General features: G+C 45.3%; 1 protein-coding gene across 2 annotated transcripts in view; it reads left to right on the forward strand.

Annotated features, from left to right (window-relative positions):
• Nucleotides 1-966: 966 nt before the first annotated feature.
• The window catches only part of fut8b (fucosyltransferase 8b (alpha (1,6) fucosyltransferase)), an 82,011-nt gene continuing 57,714 nt past the window's right edge, over nt 967-25,263 (forward strand). Inside the window, exon 1 of one of the 2 annotated variants that reach the window (XM_069708590.1) lies at nt 967-1,150. The gene's annotated coding sequence lies outside the window, so the exon portion shown is untranslated. Of the gene's footprint in view, nt 1,151-1,193; nt 1,759-25,263 lie in introns of those variants that run through there. The other variant, XM_069708592.1, reaches the window with a different exon arrangement.

The raw sequence follows: 25,263 nt of genomic DNA on the forward strand, positions 1-25,263 counted from the left end.
CTGAGCCCGACTGCAGTACATCAACCTAACACTGGTGTGCGCACTGCAGCTTCCACTCCTCTCGAGTCATCATCAGTGTCTGCATCAACCACAGTCAAGTCAGCCCGCGAGAGCGTCACACAATCAGGAAATCAGACCGCATCGCCTTCAAAATAAATGAGCCAACGATTAACCACGAAACAAAACAAAACAAAACAAAACAAAAATGGAGAATAAAGACTAGATTCAGAATGTCAGACACGAGTAAGGGAATGTTTATTTGTAAAGCCACTTTTAACACAGAGACAAGTGTTTTGCATAATATTACTAGAAGAGGAAAAATGAAAAAAAATAAAAAATCAATTGAAGCAGAGGTTGAATACAAATTATTACAAATGTAAAAATTCTGATAGAGTTTCAATGTAGTAAAAATATCCCAAAATATAGCAAAAGACAACAACAAAAAAAAGGCTTATTTAGACAGGTTTAGGAGATTTATTATAAAAGGCATTGCTTAGGCTGACTTTCAGTCACAGAGCACAAAAGTTGATAGACAGAAAATTATTTTGTCACATTTAAAAGTAAATGTAACAAAAACTGCTGTAATTTATAATTCAAATTAAAAAGATCAGCCAAACTCAAGTTCATTTCCATCGGTGGGGTCAAATGCACGTCACAATGTCGAGATGAAGTTTAAAAAAAAAAAAAAGAAGAATTATACAGAATTGTATGTTAAAGTTATCAGGTATTTAACTTAAAATTCAAACTGAAAGCCTTTTGTGTGTGTGTGTGTGTGTGTGTGTGTGTGTGTGTGTTCTAATTAAGTATCAATTAACTATTAAAGTCTGACAACTGCCACAGTCAAACTACATCTTACGAACTAGCACCCTTTTACGTTGTTACTGCATTATTTTGAAAATCTAAATCTGAGACCGGATGTTAAATCCCCCCCCCCCCTCTCCGGTCTGTGTTGACACCGGCCATTCAGCAGATCCCCACAGAGCACCCTCGACTGCCGAATTCAGAGACCCAGGCTCCCTCAGTTCCTGTTTCCGCCGCAGCCTTTCCTACTCAGTTTTCTGGAGCAACAAAATCTCGGGCTGCCGCTGCGTCACACTCAGCTCCCGCAGCCCCGGTCGGATGCCTCTGGGAGCCGGCGTATCACGTCAAGGTAGGCGCTACTAACCCAGCTTTTGCAACGGCGGAAATGTGGCAGAGGCAGAGGCAGCGCTCAGCCCCCCCCCCCCCCTTCCCTCCTCCCCAGATTTCCCCGCTCCATCCCGGCCTGTTGACTGCGTCGCCGATGGTGACCAAATAGCGGTTGACCCGTAGGCAGGAATTTCTGGTCCCGTTATGTGCGCGCCGTTACGCGGGTATCTCAGCTCGCCGTCGGAGGTGCCGTTGCGCTGATGAGCGGGTACGTTAACGTGCCCGCGCACCGCACCGCGTCCTCCTTTTTTGTTGCGCTGCGCGGCTCGAGTGTTCAAAACAAACGGCGCATCCGCGCAACGTGCGGACCTGAAACCCGCCGCCGGACCGCATAATTTGGCCGCGGCGCGGAGTGGGAATGAACACGGGCGTTAAATGTGGCAGCCTCGTTACAGGCGTCAGCGGTGCTAGGCGCGTGTAGCCTCAATGCTAGCCGTCTTGCCTGCGTGCGTTTGTTTTCCGTGCGCCGTGCGCCGCGGACGAAGCTTCGCGCCGTTAAATGAGAGTGAAATGCGTTTGACCTCCAGCCTCGCGCACACAACGTGGAAAATAAAGAACACGTGACATTGGGTAGGTGTTTGACAAGTGTGTGTGTGTGTGTGTGTGTGTGTGTGTGTGTGTGTGTGTGTGTGTGTGTGTGTGTGTGTGTGTCCTCCAGTGTCTGTTCCTTCGTTGTGTTTCATGTGTGGCGGGCAGACAAAGCAGCTGCCTGTGTGTGTGTGTGTGTGTGTGTGTGTGTGTGTGTGCGTGCGTGCGTGTACAGCACTACTGTTAATATGTTGGCTTGCTGTGTAATAATCAGCCATGAGTTTGTTGCCAGCGTCTGGAGGTGTGGTTCATGTATACTAAGGCCTGTGGTATGTGATTATGTAAAAAAGAAGGCTTCATCTTCATCTTCATCACATCAGGACTGTCAGAGGGAGGGTGATCTCCTCTCACACACACACACACACACACACTTACACACTTACTTTACAATGCTGATGACAATATAGACTCCATCGCCCACATGCGCACAGGCAAAGTATGTGGTTTGGTGTTTGGTGTAGCTCGACTGATAAGGTCTGGCGTCGGCGCTGCTGAGGCCTGAGGTTCAACTCCCAGCAGGGCTACTCATTAGAAGATGTATGCCTTCACAGTGATGTGAAAGCACCACCAAACGGCTTGTAATGAATGTACAACTCGCCCTGCAAACTCTCCAGCATATGGATGGGTGCAATATTGACATGAGCTCAGAGCTGGAGCTCAACTCGGGAGCATGTCGAGGTACAGTATATATATATATATATATATATATATATATATATATATATATATATATATATATATATATATATATATATATATATATACCATGGTGCTCTTTTTAAGCTTCTTTTGACATGACGGATTCGTAGGGAAATAAGTACGCCGTCTTATTACTTTCTCGTGAAATCGATCTGCGGTGTGGGTGAAGTATGGCTGTATTATTTCATATATCTCAATGTCTGCAGCTGTTATTACAAGACATATTTCAACTCTGCGAAGCACGCTGTGATTTCTCTTTCTTTGACAGCACATTGTCTCGCAATAAATTATGAGCTCATCGTGTTTGTCTGGTGCCACAATTATCCCGGACTTTCGATCCATTTACAGCCGATATCCATTGTTCTCTCATTCGAATTGTGGTTGCTGACAAGGGAGAAACTCAACAGCAATGGACAACTAATGCACCCTTAATGTTATCTAATAAAGTCAGCCTTGGTAACTGGGAGCAGACTGATTGAGTTAGTAGCCCTAATCCATTCATGAATAAGTAAACAGCTGTGTATATTGCGGTGACAGCAGCCTATGTCGCGGCAGCGGCGCCCACGTCCCTGGGTTTACAGTGGCACGAGACCGTGCCGCCTCAGACGGGACATCTGTTTAAATTCAGGGGCCAATTATTTTACATAAAGCCAAGTGACTCATGGTTTTGGCAAAGTTTTGCTTTGATCGAGGCTTTGCCATTTTTGGATTGAAAAGGCACAGCCGTTGATGGACTCTTTCGTACGAGCCAAGTGCAAATAATTACTTAAGGGTAGCTCATTCGAGGCCGCGTAAATTCGGATGAAGCACTTAAATCAAATAGTGGTGATGACACTCAAAGTAACCTCTGGAATTTCTTTGGCAGGTTTGACGTTTTTCCGCAGAGTGACACCCTCGACCGGGTTGTTTCCGCTCGTTGGCTTGATTGCGTTGGACAAATGTTGCGTTTTACCTACTGCAACACATGATACCGCATCTATAATACAGGAGAACGTGCTTTCTAGGAGAGTAACCCCCCCCCCTCCTCCTCCTCCCCTCCCCACACACCTTTACTTCAGCTGATCTATTTTCACTCCTTCCCCTTCTTTCGTTTCCCTCCCTCCCTCCCTCCCTCTCTCTCTCTCTGCCCTTTGTGCCTCCACCTTTCCGTGCCTCATGCCACTGTCTGTCTTCATTTTTGACTAATGAGTTCATTAAACATATTAGTGTTGCTCTGCCAAAGAGGTTGGATGTGGTGCGGTAAGCGAAAAAGGGCAGCGGTGACTCATTCGGTAGTTATACCTGCAACATGTATGCATTTTGTCACATGGCGAGCACCTTTTTTCTTCTTCTCAGTTTGGTTTAGTGCAGCAAGCCGCTGCCGAGTGGAGTTCTATTTAAAATAGCAGTTGGATTTGTTTTTCATTTCAATTCTGTCTGCGATACCATCCTGTCACCTGCACAGCAAGCGCCTCTGTTTGCATGAAAAGCCATTCTAATTTCAAGCATCACAGTGTTTTGGCTCAGTGTACAGTGTGTGTATAATACTTGATATTGGCTTCAGTGTGCTGTGTATACATCCCCTTTTTCCCCCCCATATTGTCCCAGATATATCCTTTTTTATTTTATTCAAAAAAAAAAAAAAAACCCCCGTCAGACGGATGAGAGGAGAAAGCTGAATAGAGCTGTGGAGGAAACAAACAATGCATTTTTGAAGACGTGTTCCTAGTTTTTGGGGCCTCGCGCTAAACAAATACAATGAACATCGAAGTGAGGAGGCTATGCAAGACATGGCAATGCTTGTAGCGAGCTGCAGTAACAATGTTACCAAAAGCGGAAAGCTCATCTGGAAGCATTGTTTTGTTGGTATTGTTAATCTCTATGCAGGGCATTTCAATTCCAGACAATGTACTGTAAATAGAGCCCAAGCCATTGAAAAGAAGCTTTTGCTTTTGTTTCTCTCGTTTGAAGAAGGGAAAGATTGAATTGATTATATATAGATACGTAGACGCACACATTTTTAAGTCTTATTCCGAGACTCGGTCCGTCAGGGGCCGGAAAGATAAAGAACGGCTGGTTCATGAATGTGGTTCAGTGAGCGGCCTCTAGATGACCAGTGCTGGCATTTGTCTGGCGTTTTTCCTGTGAGGCTGCTGTTTGGTGTTTGTTTTCTGTCTCCTCTCGCCCCCCGGGGCTTTAAAAAAAAAAAAAAAAAAAACACCAGTAAAGAGATGAGAAAACAATAATGAACCTATTGAATGGTTAATGAGTGAGTGGAAAATATAATGCGTGTGAACGGAAGGCCTGTACATCCAACCACCTGCATGTCACGTGAGCAGCAGTCTCTACTCCCCCCCCCCCTCCCATCCACCTGCAGGATGCAGCCTCCCTAAAAGGCAAAATCTGCAGGAAAAAGACCTTTCTGCATCACTCTCCTCCTGCTGTCATCCTGCCGGAGGGACATTATTATCTGTATTGTAAGACGGAGTGTCTGTCTAGTGATTGTATGAGCCAATCACGGGGCGAGTGTGGGGCAGGTTTCCATGGAGAAAAGCGGGCCGGCCCGTGATGCTGCCGAAGCTCAGCTTGAGCAGGCTAGCCAGATCCGGGCTGATAGCTTTCTCCGGCAGCGGCAAAAGAAAAGGCCCCAGAAGGCCTGCCCTGCTGTCTGCCTGTCTAAATGTCTCGCTGTTTGTCTACCTGTCTTACTCGGTTGAATGTCTGAAGACAGGGCGGAAGGAGGGAAGTTCTGAATAGGAATTCAGTCAGACGGGGCACAATAGGAGCTCGGCCCGGTAGCCGTGTGGCATCGGATTGGATTTGTGTAGGAACTGGACGCAGCTCACATAATGCCTCAGCCACAGCTGTCTTGGATGGGTTTAGAGGATGTTCTGAACTTGTGGAGGGTGTAGCTCTGAGTGTGCCCTGTTCCCGTTACTGTCGCTGTGACCAGTCAGAGATCCTGACCTGGACTCCCCCCTCAAAGAGTGTGCTGCCCCAGCTCTGTTTGGCCCTGCGGGGAGGCCAGCCGGCCTGCAGCGCACTCGCATCAGAGAGGATGTGTATTTGTGTGCGCACACTCACTTATGTGTGCTTGCTTTTTGCTGTATCTCGGGGAGTTATTGCTGCCGCTGCCTGAGCCGGGAAGTGGGTCTTACGACATTTCTTCTCGGCTCATTGGAGCCGTCCAGAAATAGGCATGTACCGATCCACATGCAGCACTGAAATTCCCTCCTTCCCCTCTTTTCAGTAGGAGGCACTTAACTCCCCCTTGCTGCTCAGCCTCCTGTGTGCCTTTGCATTAATTTGTGTGTCTCTCTCTCTCTCTCTCTCTCTCTCTCTCTCTCTCTCTCTCTCTCTCTATATATATATATATATATATATATATATATATATATATATATATATATATATACATGTATATGTTTTTATTCTCGTTTATATTTCCGTGAATGCTTAGCTCTAACAACAGAATGCATGTTTGTAGTGCCTTCTCTGCACGAGGAACTGAATCCATGTGACACACAGTGAGAATTTTTAGCTCCTCAGAAGTTACTCAGGGCTTCACTGTGGGACACAAACAGCCCACCCAACCACCCACCTACATAAAATCCCCCGATGCTCAGTGCCCATGGCCCATCAAACAGCCTTGTTAGCCCCTCTGAGTCCACAGCTCAGGCCGGGATCAGAGCGGACACGGAGGGCTGCAGGGAGTCAGTGATGCTGCTGAAAATTCTCAGCCTTCCTGACAAAGATGCTCTCTGGGTCTATGCACCCTGCAGCGTCCAACTTAAAACGGGATCTAAACTTACTCCGGTCTCTAAGGACTCTTTCTAGCATGGGGGCATCCTGAAGGCAGAGCCCACACCGGTGGCATCCACGGACGGATGGGGACAGAGATTTGGAGTGGAGGAGAGGCAGATGGGTTTTGGAGGGAAAATTAGGAGAGAAGAGAGAGGTAGTAATTGGGACAGCTGCGCAGCTTGAGGCACAAGCATTCAGATCACCCACATCACCCCACCTCCCACCCCCCCCACCCCCCCCCCCCCCCTCTCCCAACCCCAAAAAATATTTCAAAAAAGAGAGTCAACGAGCCAGATGCTGGACATTAGGATCACAGTGACAATGGCCCAAATTCATTCTGCGGCCAGAACACAGACTGCACAGGCCCACAAGGACACACACACACACACACACACACACACACACACACACACACACACACACACACACACACACACACACACACACACACACACACACACACACACACACACACACACACACACGAATAAAAAAGACTATGAGCTCATCTGACAGAATGGGTGCATTTTCCACACTCTGGTAAAAAAGGTTGTGTGACAGGCCCTCCTCAGCATGGGGGTTTGTGGATATTATTCTGTTTTCAACAGCAAGCCCAAATTCCCAGAAGCCACTTCACCTCTCCCCACACACACACACACACACACACACACACACACACACACACACACACACACACACACACACACACACACACAAGGACTACTGAATATTCTCCATTTAGCCAGTGGTATCTGATCCAGCTCCGGCCATTAGTGTGTGGCCTACGTGCGACCTCCACGCAGGTCCACAGAGGGTCCAACCCCAGCCTCCTGGAAAGTGGGACCTGGACTAAGATGAAAGGCGCGCATTATATTTTATGGGGTTATTTATGTCACTGGTGCCGGACCTGCTTCCTGGAGGGTTTGTTTGTCTTGGTGAGGGGAGTGTCTGTGGGTATTTGCTGTTACACTAGTGATCCTCAAGGGATAAATCCATCTGTGTGACCTCCATTGAGAGGCCAGAACGGAGGGTCAGATACTCTGCATAGCCACTCCAGCTGGAAGACATTCAGTGTTTCACTTAGCCCCCTGATTGTCTGTGCCAAGTTCACGGGAGGTAAGGTGGCTAATGTGCACGTGCCCATCTCCATATCTATCAAAGAGTACACGACAAGTGCGCGCGGCATTTATAGTGTGTGTTAGCGTAGGTTGTCGGCGCTGGGCGGCGTCTGAGAGGATTGCCTGGGATCGTGCGGGATTGGCCTGATTGGATTTCCGTTGTTGGAGTGCACAGCATGAGGCGTGGAAGGAAGCAGGGGAGCAATCAGACAGCAGATCACACTGTGAATGCAAAATCTGCATCCAGGCGCTGCATACACAAAAATTCCCAGCAAACATGTACAGCTATGTACGTGGGAGGACCCTAAAGGGCGCTCTAGTGCCTACCAAACTGTCCAAATGAAGAGTGTCATGTCAGAGGGTTCAAGTTTGGACAATGCCTATGAATATATTTCAGATTTCAACACCTCAGAATAAAAAAATAAAAATAAAAAATAGAGACGTGTTTGAACAGCCTAAATAATGACTCAGAGAAATCCATTGTTGACCAGGATGTAAAGTGGCCTAAAAAGTCCAGAATCCAGGTCCAAGGTCCAAAAAGCTCTGATATGGGTCTTTAACCCACAGCTGAATAAAACAGCTTGTTCCATTGCGCTTGTCGAGCCTTTTTTTTTTTTTGCGGGGGTTGTTGAAAAGCACTCTGGGAAATATAGGAAATCACTAACTGAAGTCAAATTAGATGAGGAAAGCTGAAGGAAAGTGGTACAACAACATAGTAATTATAACAATGGCAGAATAGCTGCTGCATTGCATTGTTCATCACATATTGATGATTTTCACTTTCAGTGTTTCTGAGGGTGGAATTCTTTGTAGTTCCTTCCTCACAACTCGCTGCTTTATGGCTGAGGTGGATTTTAATCGAGGACATCAGCAAAGAATCACAAAGAAGGAGGAGAGTCTTAACTAAATACCATACATGACCAACTTCAATCTTTAAATGGAGCCTTTTAGATTTAGTTTCACAGATTTAAGTAGGGCTGCATCCAGGCACTGACCTCCCAATTCAATATCAATTGACAAAACCCCAAATCAATTAGTTTGGATTCTGTTTATGTTGGAAACTTTTCTTTTTCTTCTATATTTAACAAGTAAGAAACACTGTTGTTTCCTTTGATTTAAAACCGTGCAAAGTGAACATTTTGTTCTGATGTGTAAACACATTTCTGCAGGACTGAATAAAACATTACACTTCTATGGGACAGACCGAATACAGGAGGACTGCATGATTTATCATATTAAAAAAAAAAAGCAATCTCGATTCATACCTTTTATTTAATCTCATTTCTAAAAGACAACACTTCTGCCGCATTTGCGTTTGGGAACATTTTACTACTTTGTTCCCTTAACAAATGACAGCGTGGTGTCACGCCACGTGACGCTGAACAGCGCAAACTGGCAGAAAGAAAAATAAACTCGGTGAGAAGAAAACACACAGAAAAGTACTCGTGTTTGATGAGAGAAGACGAGAGACCGAAGTTGATTGTTTTGATGTTCAGGGTCAGATTCATGATTCATTTAAGGTCAAAACAAGCGTTAACACCTCGTCAACAAGCTCAGACGGTGGGTGTGCAGTCTTTTTCCCATTTGTTTCTCGCGTTAATGTGATCTCTCTCTGACGGTCAGACTCCGCTAATAATTTCAATTTCAATGCCTTTATTTGTCATTGCACGGCCGTACAACGTAAATCAGTGCCCTCCTCTCCTCTCCCCTTCCCTTCCCCTCCTCCCCCACACACAGTGGTACATACTATACAATAATGCATCAAAAAAGAAGACATCATCAACAAATACCACACACACACTAATACATTCAGATCTTTATAAAAAAACAAAAAAACAAACGAGTGTGCGGATAAAATTGTAATAGAATCATAATAAAAGTTTTAAATACACATAGCCCACTTTCAGTTGTAATCGTGTAAACTGTGGTGGTTCCACATAGACAATAAATATGTACGTCACAGTTTACATGATACAATATGGCTACTATAACCACCTATAGTTTATAAGCACACTCGCCTCTGAAATATTTCCATGTTCATTCTGCAAACTGAAGCTCCGCAGAGATATCAAGGAGCAGATCGCTGCTTGATCCTCCCAGTGAGTTGGCATTCATTTATACCGGGACACACGAAGACAAAAGAGAGTCCCACAGAGCTGGATCTGCAAAACGGGCACAAAGCATCTCGTCAGCATGTTCTGACGTATATTGCTGTTGCCATGCATTTGCAGAGTAGATTTAAGGTTATATTAACTTAATAGATGTAACTTGAAACGTTTCCAGGAGCTGGAACACAGTGAGAATGTCTCCCGTCGGAGATGAGATGCTGATGTCCAATCTCTTGTTGCTTAATGGTATTTCTGGGTATTAAGGAGCGCGTGTGCCAGAAAAGTCTCATTCCCAATGTCTCAGTTATTGATTGAGTTATAAAACAAATTTATAATAGTCTTGTTGCAGGCTGTGCAATATAAATATAATGCATTTTTTTTGATACTGCAATATCAATACGAGTTTCCAGCCCATGTACAGTGCAGATGGCAGTTATTTAGTGGGTCGTAGGGGCAGTTTACGCAAGTAATGTGCATGTCCTTGTGAAAAGTAACACGTATTTACGTTCAGGACAACACAGTCATCACTGGCTGCCGGAGGTTTTCCATCAAAAAGGGGCGAAATTGATTTTTCAGTTCCACATCACTCCTAAAATATGTAATTGGAGAAGTGAAAAAGAGTCTTGTGTAAACAGTCGCCTTGATGTTGAGGGTAAATGGAGCTGTTCATTTGGTACGCTGCTGTGCCTCAGTTCGACTCCTCTTCCTGTGTTATACCATCATGTCCGCTGTCTGTCATGCCTTACAGGAAAGAAACTTCTTACCGTGTTGCATCTGGTTTTGAGGGCACTGTGCAACCTTGCAATACCAGAGTGTACTTTCCTTCTAACCGGGTCTACTTTTTTTTATTGAGTACAACCGTAACCATTCTTTGAGATGATATAATCTTGTTCTGCATCGAGATGGTGACTCATACAGTTTGTCTGTAGTTCTGCGGTTTGAATGTGATTTTATCAGCGTGAAACTTGTGTTGAAGCAAATATTTACCTCTCATGCCCTCAGAGGGGGAAAACAAAGAGAATAAAACACCCTCAAACACCTGATGTTTCTCGTTTGCCCCTCTCACCCTTCGGGTTTGTCCTTCTGCTGGTTCCTACATGCTTTCATTTCTGATTTCAGCTTTTTGTCGGAGAGGAGGTCACAGGGCTAAAAAACACTGCAGCTGTAACATCTTGCAGTGCTATTTTGGCCGAGAAAGACTTGTGAACCCTGCAGGACCTCTTGTCCAAGTTCAACACCTGTGCTAAGCTTCCAATCAGACATCTTAGCTTTACCACGTCAGCACTCTTTTTTGTTGTTTTTTTCTTTCTTGCGTACCTCGTTGATGGCCCCCGCTTCAGCATTTGTAAGAGTGGCAGCGCTGGCATTCACGCGTGGCAAAGCCCGCTCGCTAAAGCAGCAGGAGACCACTTGCATCTGACGTATACCTGTCATGTAGCCGCGGGGGTGTTGCCTCGCACGGCGTCGCCTCCCACTCTTCCTTTCTTTTAATGCTGTCGTTGCAACCACCGCAACCCCGCTGCTCCTTGTTGCCGGTGCCGTCAAATGCAGAGTGGACTTTTAAAGGGCCCGTCTGGCAGACCCGTTCCTCAGTTCCAGCTGCGGTCGGTGGACGGCGATAACAACATGCCAGTCAGACGTAAGAGCCCCTAATAGGACCCAATGACATGACACAGCAGTTTGAGGCCTTTTTATGCTTTAGGAGCTGCAGGACAGATGGGGAAAGAAAGGGGAAGTGACTGACCACATCCCCAAATAAAAAGATGAAGCGGCAGGGTTTTGTGACAGAGGGCTGCATAGACAGGATGGAGTTAGTCTGAACCAGTGGGATGTTTCCTGTCTGTCTACATCGGTGGCCCACAGCTAGCTTTGACGAGGATCGAGAAGACACTCGTGTGATGTCAGCCACACTGCCGGGTTTTCAAATATGCATCTGTAAAATAGCTGCGTGACAAGCTGCTCCAGAAACTGCAAACAGCCTCTCCTCGCCTGTTTTAACAACAACAACAACAACAAAAAACCTTTCTTTGATCTTGTGACAACAGCAAAGAATCAAAGTTGGCACATCAACTCGGTGAGGAGCTTTAAACACCCAGAAAAGGGCTTTGCCTCCTGACTCTGATAAGTGGAGTAAATGAAGGATTATTTTAGATGAGTCCAGTGTTATGGTTGTCCTCCGACTCTTGATGTTTAAACAAAAAACTAAAACAGTGCAACCGCTCGAACTGCTGTGCTGTCACATTAGAGGATGAATGAGGCAAGCCTGTATGGCATACTTATTCTTTGTGCACAGATTATAAAACGTGTTATTGAGAGTTATATCGGTAACCTGTAGTTACAGTCTGCATTTCAGAGCCGGTTATATGCGCTCGGGAGCTACCTGCCTCAACGAGTGTAAAGTCTTTACAGCATGGAGAGGGTCAGACAGGGTCAAGGTCAAGCTGCAAAGGTCAAGCTTCTTCCGTAAACTCTATTTGAAAGCTGACCCAGCCACTCCATTGAAATAACAAAACGCCGTTCGCACTCTTCCTTTCTTTCTCTTATTATTTTTGTCCCCCCCCCTCCTCCCTCCCTCTCCCGTTCATAGCAGCATCATCCGCCTCACTCGGTCTTTGCTCTCCTCTGGCAATTGGCGCCCTAATTGAGGCACTCTTGAGCCATGTTTATCACCGTGGCAACGTTGCCCTGCAGATAATCATTGTCTTGTGGATTAGCATAACAACAGAGATGAGGCTTTGCTTTAATTCCACAAACACTGGACCAAGCTCCTTTGTGTCGGCTCGCCTGCCGGGCTTGTCTTAACTGGGATTAGAAGCATTGGCCCCCACGTTGCGCTCGTGCCCCAGCCTTCGCACTTGCGTGAACCCTCTTTGTGCCCTTGAATGTTTTTTACCGGCAAAACCAGGTAATCACGATTTTTACCTCACCGTTGTATCAGGCACGCCGCGCCCTACCTGAATGTTAAACTGTGGCACTTTGTTCCAAAACTTAAAGCCATCACAATGAGGTGGTGCCCCGCAGGTTTCATCCTGCCTCTCTCTCTTAAAAGACTGAAGTAGACAAGGCTGTTTTTTTTGTTGTTTTTTTTTTTTTAAGCTGAACAAAAATGCCCAACTATGTCCAAGCTTCTTGTGCTGCATTCACCATACAAAATAATGCACCACAGGCCTGTTAATCAAACAGGGCGCGACCTCAAAAACAAGACTTTTTGATGCTTATTTTCTCATTAATGAGGGCATTATTTTCAAATGAACTGCCAGAAAACTAACGACCAAAATAACTCCTAGGGATATTTTATTGACTGAAAATATTATGGGACCAGTTGAATGGGAGTCTCTGGAGCTGGAGGTGTTTTGGAGCCAACCTCCAGTGGCACTCGGTGGTATTGCAGCTTAAGGAGCGTCTGCATCGGCCTAATTTTTCACATATGGAAGTTACGTCCACTTTTATAAACAGTTTGGACTCGTCAGAGTTGGGGAAAAAGATTATTGGCAAACAGCAAGATTGAATTCATGTTGCACTTAGTTGTACTTACAAAACCGTGGCAGAACTGCTTGTGTGAAGAATAAAAAACCAGCTTGGCAGAGATTCTGGTTACCCTCTCACCTCTGGACACCCGACCAAATCACTGCGTGAAGCATGGTGCAGTTTGATGCTGCAAAAAGCACTGTGATCCTTTAATCTTTACTGGAAATCATAAACTAACAGACACGCAACTTGAAAACATGGGAAAAAAATGCTCCACATTACTAAATGATATAATAACCATGTCGTATTAACAGCAACATTATACTGGCATGCAGAACTGCCTGGCTGGTTTTATGAGGAGTGAGTCACAATTGGTAGGAAGTGGGTGGTTAGTGGCGAGTGCAGGGAGAGGAGGCAGGCGTGGAACAGGAGCGTGATGCACTGTCCTGTCCTGATGTGCCGTCGCAGAGCACGAGGGGCTCCCGCGGTAGACTGGGTGGAACCACTTGTCTGTTCCCGCTGGCAGAGGGGAGCTGGAGAGCACGGAGGCGGAGGAGTGAAGGGGTGAGGAAAGGCGTAGAGGGGAGTGTACGTGTGCGTGTGTGTGTGTGTGTGTGTGTGTGTGTGTGTGTGTGTGTGTGTGTGTGTGTGTGCGCGTGTGCGTGTGTGTGTGTCTGTGTGTAGGGGACGGGGGGGGGAGGCGTTGACCCCGTAAACACACGAGATTAAGAGGAATAATAAAAAGGGTTCTCGGCAGTGCTTCACTAATATGCGTGGTAATTTAAAGACACTCTGAAAAGAAATGTCAGTGATGTGTGGGTGGGCACATTTAATGTGTGTGTGTGTGTGTGTGTGTGTGTGTGTGTGTGTGAGAGAGAGAGAGAGAGAGAGAGAGAGCGAGCGATGCACACATCAACAATCTCCATGGAGGATTCCTGTGGTAAGAGTGTTCTCGGCTTCTCGAGCAAACAAGTGGTGGGGTGTGCAAAAGGAATTTCAGGCCCGCTTAAAAAAAGATGACCACACCATTGCAAAGGGAGCTCCTCTGAACGATTAGCAGAGTCTATATGCTCTCGCCACACAGACACCCCCCCCCCACACACACACACACACACACACACACGCTTCTTTGTCCCATTTATTTTGTGGGACTGTGGTTTCACACTTCTTTTTTTCTCCCGTGGCTGACATTATCTAAGTATGTTATCCTTTGCCAGGCTTTTTTCTGGACTGATTTTCTGTGTTTAAAGCCACCAACCCACCAGCCTGCAGTGTGTAATTCAGTTTAACTTGCACCGTCAGTATTTGGCAAGACTGCGGCTGTATAACATAGCCAGGAGCTCCGGATAACATTTCTTATGTTGTGGATCCTTGTGATCATTCTTTGACCCATGATTGAATCTAATTTTTCAAGCAAAACAACGCGATTGAATCAAAATACCCGTCGACCCGCCGCCGTCCGCTCTTTACAAGTTTGTGTGGGTGGGGTGGGGGGGGGGGGTGAGCGGTGAGAGGCAGGCTGCTGGAGCAGGTGACATCTGTGACCCGGCACAGCAGTTGAGTTGTGGATGCCGGACACATGCTCCCTTCCTCAAAGACTATACTGGCACCCTTTCAGCCTCATTGGTCTCATGCCCAACACGCGCACACACACACACACACACACACACACACACACATACATACACGCATACACGTGGTTTAAATCTGAATGAGTTCACTGTAAATTAATTTATTGTGAAATAAAAGTGATTCGACATACCTTAAGGGTAGGAAGGCTGCCTAAAACAATTTCCCCTACAGTCTTTTTTTTTGTGTGTCTGTTACAGTAGAGAATTTTTCTGTTTCATCCACGCGAGGCAGTTGACCTACACTCTACAAGCTGCTAACAATTACTCTGTGAGCGATGACAGACTGCCAAACATCAGGATCATCGGCTTACAGAAAGTGACTCCTCGCTATGCACAGCTGAGAGCTGATACTAGGTCAGTTTTTCTTTTTCGCACAAAAAAAAATTCTAACAGAAAACCCATCTCCGGAACGGCTGCTGCTCTATGCGCGCACACACACACACACACACACACACACACACACACACACACACACACACACACACACACACACACACACACACACACACACACACACAGCACACACTGCACATACTGCACATACTGCACATGTGCATACTTAAATTAGTACTTTCTCCAGCTTCACAAAGTGACAATCAGAAGATTGATCATGCATGCTGAGTTATTAACCCATTATATTTACCAAGCCATTAGCTGCCTGATAATTGAACTGTTAATTAAAACAAAGGGCCTCAGTTTCCCCCCTGTTGAGTCCCAAACTCTCCTCGCAGAGACGACGGCTGTTGTATACAATGCAGAGCAGAATATTAACTCTCCTTTTCCATTTTCTAGAATTGTCTCGTATAGTCCATTTTCAGATATTCACAACAATCTGCACTCAGGTTTTTGTCATTAGAAGCACTCCAGTCTTGCAATGAGTCAAAAGATATTACTCTTTCATTTTCCTTTTTTTTTTTTTTTTTTTTTTGCAGCTCTACCACTCCACGCCGCCCATCCCTTCTCCTCCTCACTTCTCCCCGGAGGAAGTGCGTTTCTCCTCCCAGTTTCTCTCGTTGCATTCTGATAAAGCAGACTCTCCCTCTGATGTTTCTTATCTCCTCATCTCCTGCAGTAAAGACCGTCTCTGTTTGTTTTATGCTTCCTGCCAGTTCCCCCCCCCTCCCACTCCTCTCAGGTGACGCCCGTTGCCTCGTCCCAGTACACAATGGATCAAAACTGCCAGAATAACTAAATGGTGTGCTGACCTGCCTCCTGACCCCTACTGTTTATCAAATTCTATCATATACTGTAGCTAGACCCCCCCCCCCCCCCTCCACTCGCTCCACCCTATGAGGGGTATAGATTTGTTGCTCCGTATCTCTGGCAGCGCAGTACTCCGCTTGCTTACTGCCGTTGACAGAGTGTGTGTCCAGTGCAGGCTACGCTTGGCTGCGTCGGGCTAATGCTGCTGGCCAGCACAGATCCAGCAAACTAACAACATATATTACATCGGAGGCAGGGAGAGTGGTTGTACGGGGGTGGTGGTGGTGGAGGGAGGGGGGTAGGTCAGTGTGTGCGTGTTGGTACGCATACTCGCGTGGTTTTAAACTTGATTTGCGCACTGACCTACGCTGCAAGAGGCACTCGACCCGGACTGTGTCGGACCTGCTTCAACCAGGCTCAAGGCCGCCACGGTGGAATCACATCACATTCGAAGTTGCCGGAAGTAGAAAGAGTCAAACGCAGCTCGGCGGACAGATTCTGCATGCAGCCTTGCATTGTTTGTGCGGTCTGTAGCAGGGATCAACGTAACGCTTGGAAACTGGAACATAGATGTTAAACCAACAAATTGATCGAGAGGAGAATCAAGGAACTGTTTTCCTTTTTTCTGGTCGGTCGCTAGCTGAGTATTTAGACTTGGACTTCATTCATCCCACAGTGGGGAAATTTAGTAATTTGATAATGGTGGTGAAATTTCTCTATTTGCTGACATTTTATTGACTAAACAAATAATGGAAACGGTAATAGTTTGAAATCGCTAAAGAAGTGAGTTGCAGATTTCAATTAAATGTCTTTGGGGTTTTGGAATAAGCAATAAGAAGACCGATATCACCTGAAGCCCTGAGAGATGAGTTTTTTCACCGTTTTAGAACATTTAAAACACACACAAAAATAATCCAAAGACTTTTTTTTAAAGTGGCAACTGGACGTTTCACTTCTCATTCTCACTTTAGTGTTTTTGGGGGGTTTTGTTTGCCGTACCACTGGGAAGAGCTCAAGTCTAAATTCTCTTCTACAGCCACACAGTGAAGCAAAAATCTTGGCAAAAGGAACAGCTGAGTCACTGTCTGAGCTGATGGTTGACCGTAAAAAGATACCCCCTTTGACAAGCTAAGAAAATAGTGTTTCATAATTTAACAGTTTGAAAAAGCTGGCTGCAGGATGTTGGAAAACAGATGAAAACACAGGACCTGTGAGGCCTCTCGGTATAAACTATACAATTTCAACTAGTTACAAGAAAGTCTAATAAATACACAGAAGTTACTTTATAAATACTGGAATCCTTAATTCATGCATTTGTTTTCTGGCCGTTACGCCATAACTCATGAACAGAACGGGAGATTGTGGAGCATCCGTATAGGAAGCATTGTCTACTGTCATGGCTTCAGTTTTGTGTTCTATCAGAATCAGTATTTTGGCCAAATTCCTTTAACCTTTTCGCTTAATACATTACGAGTCTGGGCAGACATGAATGTAAATTGCAACTTGACTGGTTGGCAAAGGCAGACAACTCTGTAAGAATCGCGCAAGGAGAAAAATATGTCATCATCCACGGTCGTGTTATAACCGTCTCTTCCCATATTTCCTGTCTATGTCGACACAGACTGTCAAGTAAAGGCCAAATCTCAACAAAATTAAACTGCTGGTGTGAAGACTGAGTATCAAGGTGTGTTTTATCAGCCCCGGTACTGATGTTACGGGCCTAGTCAGTGCACTCATGATGGTTTATTTCAGTTTCCAGTGGTCTTCAGTAGAGGCCCGTCTGCAAAGGATTTGATTGGTCCAGCCGTCCTTCTTTCCTGTGGCCTCTAATGCCCATACATGGCTTTTTTTTTTTTTTTTTTTTTTCTCTCTAGCCTCAAATGCCTCCTTCTCTGTGCAAGAATCCACTGAAATTAATTTTACAGCAGGTTTACTATTGGCTTTAAAGCCTGTAAATTCTGCCAGAGAAGGGCCCTTTCTTTAGAATAAAGGTGGTGAAGGATTGGAGCCTGTATTTTGACCGCTGAGCTATTTCCCTTTTCATTCCACGACCTTAAGTTTGTAAATATATGGTTTGCTTTTACTTTCTCGTCTCTGGATTTTCCTTTTCCTGTTAAGCTTAAAAAAAACAAAAAAAAACGAACAAATCCTTTTCTTTATTCATATTCGTCATTCATTCTCAGATTTTCTGTGGCATGCAAATGCGAAAAGGTTCGGGTCCTGTGATTAATATCAAAGGAACAATAGTTCTGCTGAGAGGTGCTCCCGTCAATATGATCTGACGCTCACGATATCTCACTTTCTCTCCATCTGTCACTGTCCCCTCATGCTTCCTTTACTTCTCACCGGCTTTTCTTTCACATGGCCGCTCATACAAACACGGGCGGCTGACGGACATGTAGAGTCATATCAAATCACTCCTGATAACCGTTGTATTCCTCGCGCTCGATCCGTTTATGTCTCTCTTTCCGGGCAGAGAGACGTTGGCGTGACCTCGTGTGCGTGTGCGTGTGTGTGTGTGTGTGTGTGTGTGTGTGTGTGTGTGTGTGTGTGTGTGTGTGTGTGCGTGTGCCTGTGTGTGTGTGTGTGTTAGGAGGTGGCCGGCTGCGCTCCCCGTCAGGTGCTCGGCCCCCACCAGCCCTCCAGATGGCCAGGGTGTCGGCACCACACCTTTGGCTCACATGACCCTCCCTACATCCTGCCAGCCCCCGGCCACGCCCCCTACTCCCTTTTAACGAAGCGCACGGTAACAAATTAAGTGAAAGATGACTTACACAAATTCCTCGTTAGCTTTCATCTTCTTGTTGTGGTTGCAGTTTAGGGATTTCTGGCACTTTCTTCATCTGAGGGCATTAATGCTTTGTAGTGTAAAGAACAACTTGATTAAGAGCCTTAAGCCAGAAGACTCTTAATCAAGTTGTTCTTTATACTACAACTAATTACAGTTTACTTCAGATTTCATTTAGCTGTGTGAATGGAAACATCTTGAATTACGTGAAATATGTGTGGAGTCTTTGGCTTTGTTCAGACCAATCTTGTTCTTTTTAACAAAAATCAGATCGTTCACTGTCCCCATTGTTCCTAGCATGTGAACAGATCGGATTTGTTGTGTCCAGGCAAGCGTAGAAATCGGATTGGGAACACATTTAGACCACCTCCAAATGTGGTTGAGTGGTTGTTTTTTTTTTTATGTTCAGACTATCAAAAATCAATCTGGATAAAACCTGGATATGACCAAAAAAAAAATGGATTTGGGCTGTGAGTTTGAACATAGCCTTCGTCTGATGACCTATAAACGGAAGTGAACCGAGAGGCCCGCCTCTCAAAAACAAGGCGTTCTCCTTTACCCTGAAAGCGCTTTCACGAGCTGCCTATAGATTGAATTGTGCTGGATGTGTCGGAAACAAAAAAACTGAAAAAAACCCACCTCGTATTTAATTTAAAAAAACAAAAACAAAACACAGATCATTAAATTATTCAGTCAAAGTCTGCAGAGGATGCGCGCTCCTGTTTTGCACAATGCCCCGTTTCACATTCACACAGCAACTCAAATTCACCGGGGGAGTCCTGGAGGAACACCACGTTTGGTTCCTGCTTGTGCTACAGTCCAAAGGACTGCTTCGCCGCAGCAGATTGGACAGCGTGTGCTTCGCTCGCGGGCGGAGTGGTGGTGGGGGGGGGGGGGGGATTTACCCTCAGCCTGAACACATCTGGTCTCATTTCTTTGACTTGTTGCAGCATTCCATTTTTGAACTTTGATTCGGGCCACTTGTTCATCTTTTAGTTCTGTTCCCACCCCATCATGACTTTCAGCCAATGTTGCTACAAGGTGCAGCTGTTCAAAAGATGCATTGCCGCTCGTCTGTCTGTGCTCAGCAAGCACCCCTTTTCATTAACGTTCTTCATTTACTCCGTGCTGGTCTCTGTTAATACATTCCTCCTTTCACCCCCTCCCGGTGAATTCCTCTGTGCCGTATATATGAACTCCCATTTGTTGTCCCTATCATGATCATCTCTCCCGCTCTGGCTTTTTTTTTTTTTTTTTTTTTTTTTTTTAAACTCCCCTCTCCTTCAGTGTTCCTCCTCTCCGCCATGTGCTCAGTGTATCCTCCCTCCCTCCTCTGTCTTCCTCCTCTCCTTGCATTTCTGTCTCTCCCCCGCCTGCCTCCGTCCTTACTGCAGGGTTGAATCATCCCCATTTCTGCTTGCCTTGTCACGTTTGGCCCCCGCGCGCGTCTGTCCGGGCGTCATCACACGGTGATGGCGCGAGCCGCGCTGACATCTCGCCGCAGCGCTACGGGCTTCTGATGTCCGTGACGCTGGCGCTGACCTGTCCCTCACTCCAAATCACTGACTTCATCAAAATGGGACACATTTCTGCCCCGGGGGCTACTAATTGTCGAGTATGGTAGGAGCCATTTTCATCCATGCCATTTTTCAGATTAGAAGGGGAACGGAGACGAGGGACTTTCATATCTTTGTCCTTTTTTCTCTTTTTTTTTTCCAGTTGCCTTATCAAAAACGTACTGCAGATGGCTGCAGATTTTTAGGCCTTTTCATGTAGTTCCTATCCTGCCGTCTCCTCACTTGGTATTCCCTGGCTGTTGTCGTAGAGAGGGACCGCATCAGCACTATTCTCTTCCGAGCTTTCCCCTCGCGAGGGAGCTACCACTTCCCCTACGCGCTCCGCTTCAAACGCCGCACCGCAGATCACACGGCCGCATGTGTTTCACATGCGCGTATACATACTTCGAACAGCAGACCCTCCATCCTTGATGCACACAAATGAAAGCCCCAGCATCCCCCTTTGGTGGAAAATTGAGTCATGGTCCTTCTGCTCGCGTAAACTGACAGGCAAGCCAAGCGAAAAATTGAATCAAAATGTCCCTATATTAGGGACTCTGTGGGCATGAGCAGTGGCACTGTGTGATTCTGTAACAAGCACATGCAAATCAAGTCAAACCAACCCCAGGCTCATTAAATAAAACATGGGAGTAAGGACAAAAGCCTCCTTCTACTGTAACCCAGCATATTAATAATGAGCGCGCCGTCCTAATGTGGAGTGGAAGGATGTTAGGACATTATGTGGCTGAGTGCTTCTTCTGTATGTGCCGTTGTTCTGCAGACTATGTGTGTGTGTGTGAGTGTGTGTGCGTGCGTGTGCGCGCGCGCGCATTCGGGTTCAGCATTTGACTTTTGGTGTCTCGAGGCGACTCCTTGGCTGCATGTCGCTCTGTTACACACTTTCCAGTCAGAGATTGCGGCACAAAATTTTGTTGCGCTCAAAAATGTGCTGCGGCGTTATAACTCAAATGTAACGCTTCAGTGTTTTGCTCTTTAGTTTCAGCACATGTTGAAATATGCACAAAAAAATAAAAATAAATGTAAAAAAATGATGTGAACTGAAGTCTTTTATTTTGGACATTTTTAAGGCCCTTGAAGTGATATTTTGTAGCATCAACCACAAAATGTGACTTTTAATGTTTTGTTGTAATTCCAGAGCAAAAACTTGAATGTCGCTGCCAAAATGGGAATTTCATCAATTGTTAGTGAAAGCATTAAAAGTATTCATCCTTGTATAATTCTGGATGGATTGTATTACGAAAGGGAAAAACCAGTCTAACTTTTTTTTCTCCCCAAACACACTATATGACCCTTACTACCTGTTAGGGCCTGATACCGAACTTCTTCGGTAATATCTACTTTTTTTTTTTAAAAAAAAAAAATGCCTCGTCATTCGGTACCAAATTTTGATGTTTTTTGTTTTAAACTTTTGCTCCATTTAAGCCTGAGTAAATCTCATCAGTGTCAATGAGTCACAGCGTTTCCCAATCATAAGCTGTACTCGGGCGTCCTGCCCGCACGCTAAAATTTCCAGAGGCTTTTCTGGGCGCTGCCGGGTAGCTAGCATCTGCTGAGGCGTTTGAGGGAGATCTGTTAATTGCAGCCACAGAAGACGACCTGGTTTAAACTGCATGGAAACTAAAAATTTGTTTCGTGACGTGTAATGTAATATTTCCTCAAATTGGTAACAAAACAAATATCTTTTAGGAACCACTATCGGTATTGGACATTTTTGATACCCAGCCCTACTAACCGCCAATCTCATGTCCTGCAGTGATAAATAAGGCAGCATTATGCACTGAAGACTGCTGTCACTCAAAACAACTTGGTGGCTCACTGCTACTGAACAGGCACACTGATTTTTACTGTTACATTGGAGGAGGAAATCTACCAAAAGGTGCCTTGAACAGAAGTTGTGTGTACATTGAGTGTTTCTGACCAAAACCAAAAATGCATTTCTGTCTTCGTAAAACATTTGCACAGACCGCTTTTGTTGGCACATCACAGCCACCTGTGGAGCATTTGAATCGTGTGAAACCATTGGCAGGAATGTGCTGCATTACACACGTGCACGAGACAAACAGACAGGGATCCTCATAAAGAAATAAACTGCATCTGGTACCCGAGCTGCTTTGTTTGTGTGGTCAGTATCGGTGCCAATACCCGTCTGGTGGATCCGGCTGGTGTGTTTCTAACGTAGTATTCTATGTTTTTCCTTAATTTAGGAACCAGATTTCAGTCTAAAATAATTCAATTGAAAGATGGTAAAAAAAAAAGTCTTAAATGTTAATGCTTCATTTTTAATAAAGCTTAAATTCTGAGCTCAATAATAAAAGAACCCTAATTATATAGTACAAGTATTCAGGGGGCTGTTCTCATTGAGCTTTTGCGGTGCTGTATTGAGGTGTATCATGTGTGTATGAATGACATACGTGTATGTATTTGTTCGCTTTGGTCCTGAGTTTGACTTGGACTCTATCCGGGGGAGTTGTAACAAACACTTGAGGGAGGTGGGCAGGGAGGGGTCGGGAGGGGGGGGGGGGGGGCAGTGAGAGTCTGGATTAGATGCCTCCGCTGATCTCGGTGATCCCCAGCCAACGGACCGGGCCGTGGAGGGAGAATAGTAAAGTAGAGCCCATTTAGATCAGGCCGTGCTGATCCATCGCCCGGAGTGATGGGTGAGAGATCTGCAAAGAGGACCGGGGCTGTGACAGACAGTGTTCATTAATGCTCCAGCCGCTGCTGTAGAGTCCAATCAAGAGGCTCCACACACAAGCACCCTCAAAGACTGAAGCCCTCACACACACACACACACGCACGCGCACGCACACACACACACAGCTATCCAAGCAATGAGACAGGCGGGCTAAGCGTGGGCACTGATGGCTTCACTGCCTCAATTGATGGGTGCTTAGAGGGGAGTGAAAAAGGAGAGCTGGAGATGCAGGGCCAGCGACACCGAGCGTGAGAGAGATGGAGCGACGGGTCCGCTCCGTCGATGACTCTCTGATAGCCCGAGCTTAGCGCCACTTCTGCTCAACATGCAAAGCCATTACATTAACTCGCACGCGGCCCAGCTGTTTCCATTAAAACGCTCCAGTCCCGAACATCTCTTTTTAACTGTCACCGGATACACTACAACCCTAATAAAGCTTTCTCACTTCCAGGTGCTGAATTATGCGGGTAAAGACCTGTGGTATATTTTATAGCTATTCGGCTTTTAGCCAACGCTTGTATCCAGAGTGAGTCACAGGGAGGGCAACAACAGAATTAGTTTTTGCTCGTAAATTTCCAACATTAGAGCTCAGCAATATTTAATAAATATCGGTCTCTACAAGGACCTGGCATCGCTGCGTTGTGACAGAATGTGATGGTGAATCTGCAGAGTGACAGACTTGGCGAGGCTCACAGCAGTGTCTGTCACAGTAATGTGTCTGTTTGTACTGTCATTCAAATGTTTACTTCCCAAATACCCATCTGAAATGTAATCAGCTATGTGTGCGTTTGATTGTAAGCCTGTTTGGTGGTGTGATTAACTCAAACGTTGGACAAACAGGCAGAGTGCCTGCGAGCATTTTCCTTAGATAAAAAGGACAAATGCCATGTAGCCCTGATCTGTCCTTGACCGTGCTGGTGGGGAAGACGGAGAGAAAACAGCAGTGTACAAAGTAGGGACTCTTTTCACGGGGTGCTTTGAAAACTGTTTACTTAATGAAGATATTAAAACGGGAAGAAAGGACGATTTCAGTTTAGTCGTTTTTGACCATTTTCAGCATTCCCGTACTTTTCAAACATCCTCGTACGAGTCATTTTTATCTTTTAATAAGATGTCTGCTCGTTACTTGTCTTTGTTGTTTCTCACTGTCAGCATGTAGCAAGTGTCCGATTCTGCATAGATATCATTGTAACGCTGCTGTGGGTGGCTTTTTTGAGCCTTAATAATGCAGAATTCAAGTGTAACTTTTAGCAGCAGCCGTCGGTTTGTCTGTTGGCCACAGAAAACCACTCGGACTCAGAAACCACAAGTGTCTTTTGAAATAAAGACACGAGAAGAGGAACAGAGGGACTTCCTCTTGTCAGTTATTCCAGTCTTCTCAAATGTGCACACAAATTCCTCTGAAAAATGGTTACATCTTGATGAGGTGGGCGATATGGCCTTAAAAATACACCACAATATTTCAGTGTATTTCTGCAATGATGATTTTCTTGACAGCATGTTGGAAAATACTGAAATATTTTTTTTTGACTGTTGTCTATCTGATCTTTTAAAATCAAACCACTTCCACACTTCTGAAGTGGCTCTCCTTTTTGGAAATGAACTCCTCCACCGTAGTGCTGCTTTCAGCCATGCTTGTTGTCATACTGTTACGCTGGGTGGCGGTACGATGGCATAATGTCAACATGTTTATTGATCATATTCAACGTTGTAACGATATTATCATGAATGTTATATTATGGCAAAGCCTTTATGTTGACACCGTTTTACAAAAAAACGCTTACTGAAGTTCTGAATATTGAAAACCTGAAATCCTCAAGTGTTGTTTTCCTTTGACATTTGGAATTAAATGCCAGCGATGACTCGGTAAAAACTGATGAGAAATTGTCTTTAATTACGAGGCGTGCACGGAGAAAAATTCAAAAAGTAATGGTGACAGAAAATCTCAAATGTGAGTGCATTACTGAAATTAGGCTGAACTTGTCTCTTTTTTTGGGGGGAAGTGTGGTTTTCCCTGCAGAGGACTAATCTGTTTCACATAGCCAAATAGTTGGTTTCCTTCTTTTTAGTAAAAAAAAAACATTTCTTTAGCTAATCTAATCAGTGTAATTGGCATCATTGATGTTAACATCCTTCATCAAGCCATGTTTGTTGCTCTGCCTGTCGTTTACTCACCTTCTCTCACACGGCTCAGTAAAATGGATCGGTTAGGATTTCCTGCTCTCTGATTTACAGTTTCTGTGAAGAGTCTGCGTGTAATCACACGAGACGCTACGAAGCACAGGACAAGACCCATCAGTCTGTTCAAATGAGCTGATACATGTGTGTCCGCTGTATGTGTGCGAGTGGTTTTAAGTGACTGCTCGACATGTAACGAGCAAACGTGGCTGTTTGATCGAGAGCTGCCGTCGGACTGG

The sequence above is a fragment of the Brachyistius frenatus genome, unplaced genomic scaffold (genome assembly GCF_029030835.1).
Source record: "Brachyistius frenatus isolate BFR_SWC_R1_liver_20210118 unplaced genomic scaffold, ASM2903083v1 Contig_76, whole genome shotgun sequence".
NCBI lineage: Eukaryota > Metazoa > Chordata > Actinopteri > Embiotocidae > Brachyistius > Brachyistius frenatus.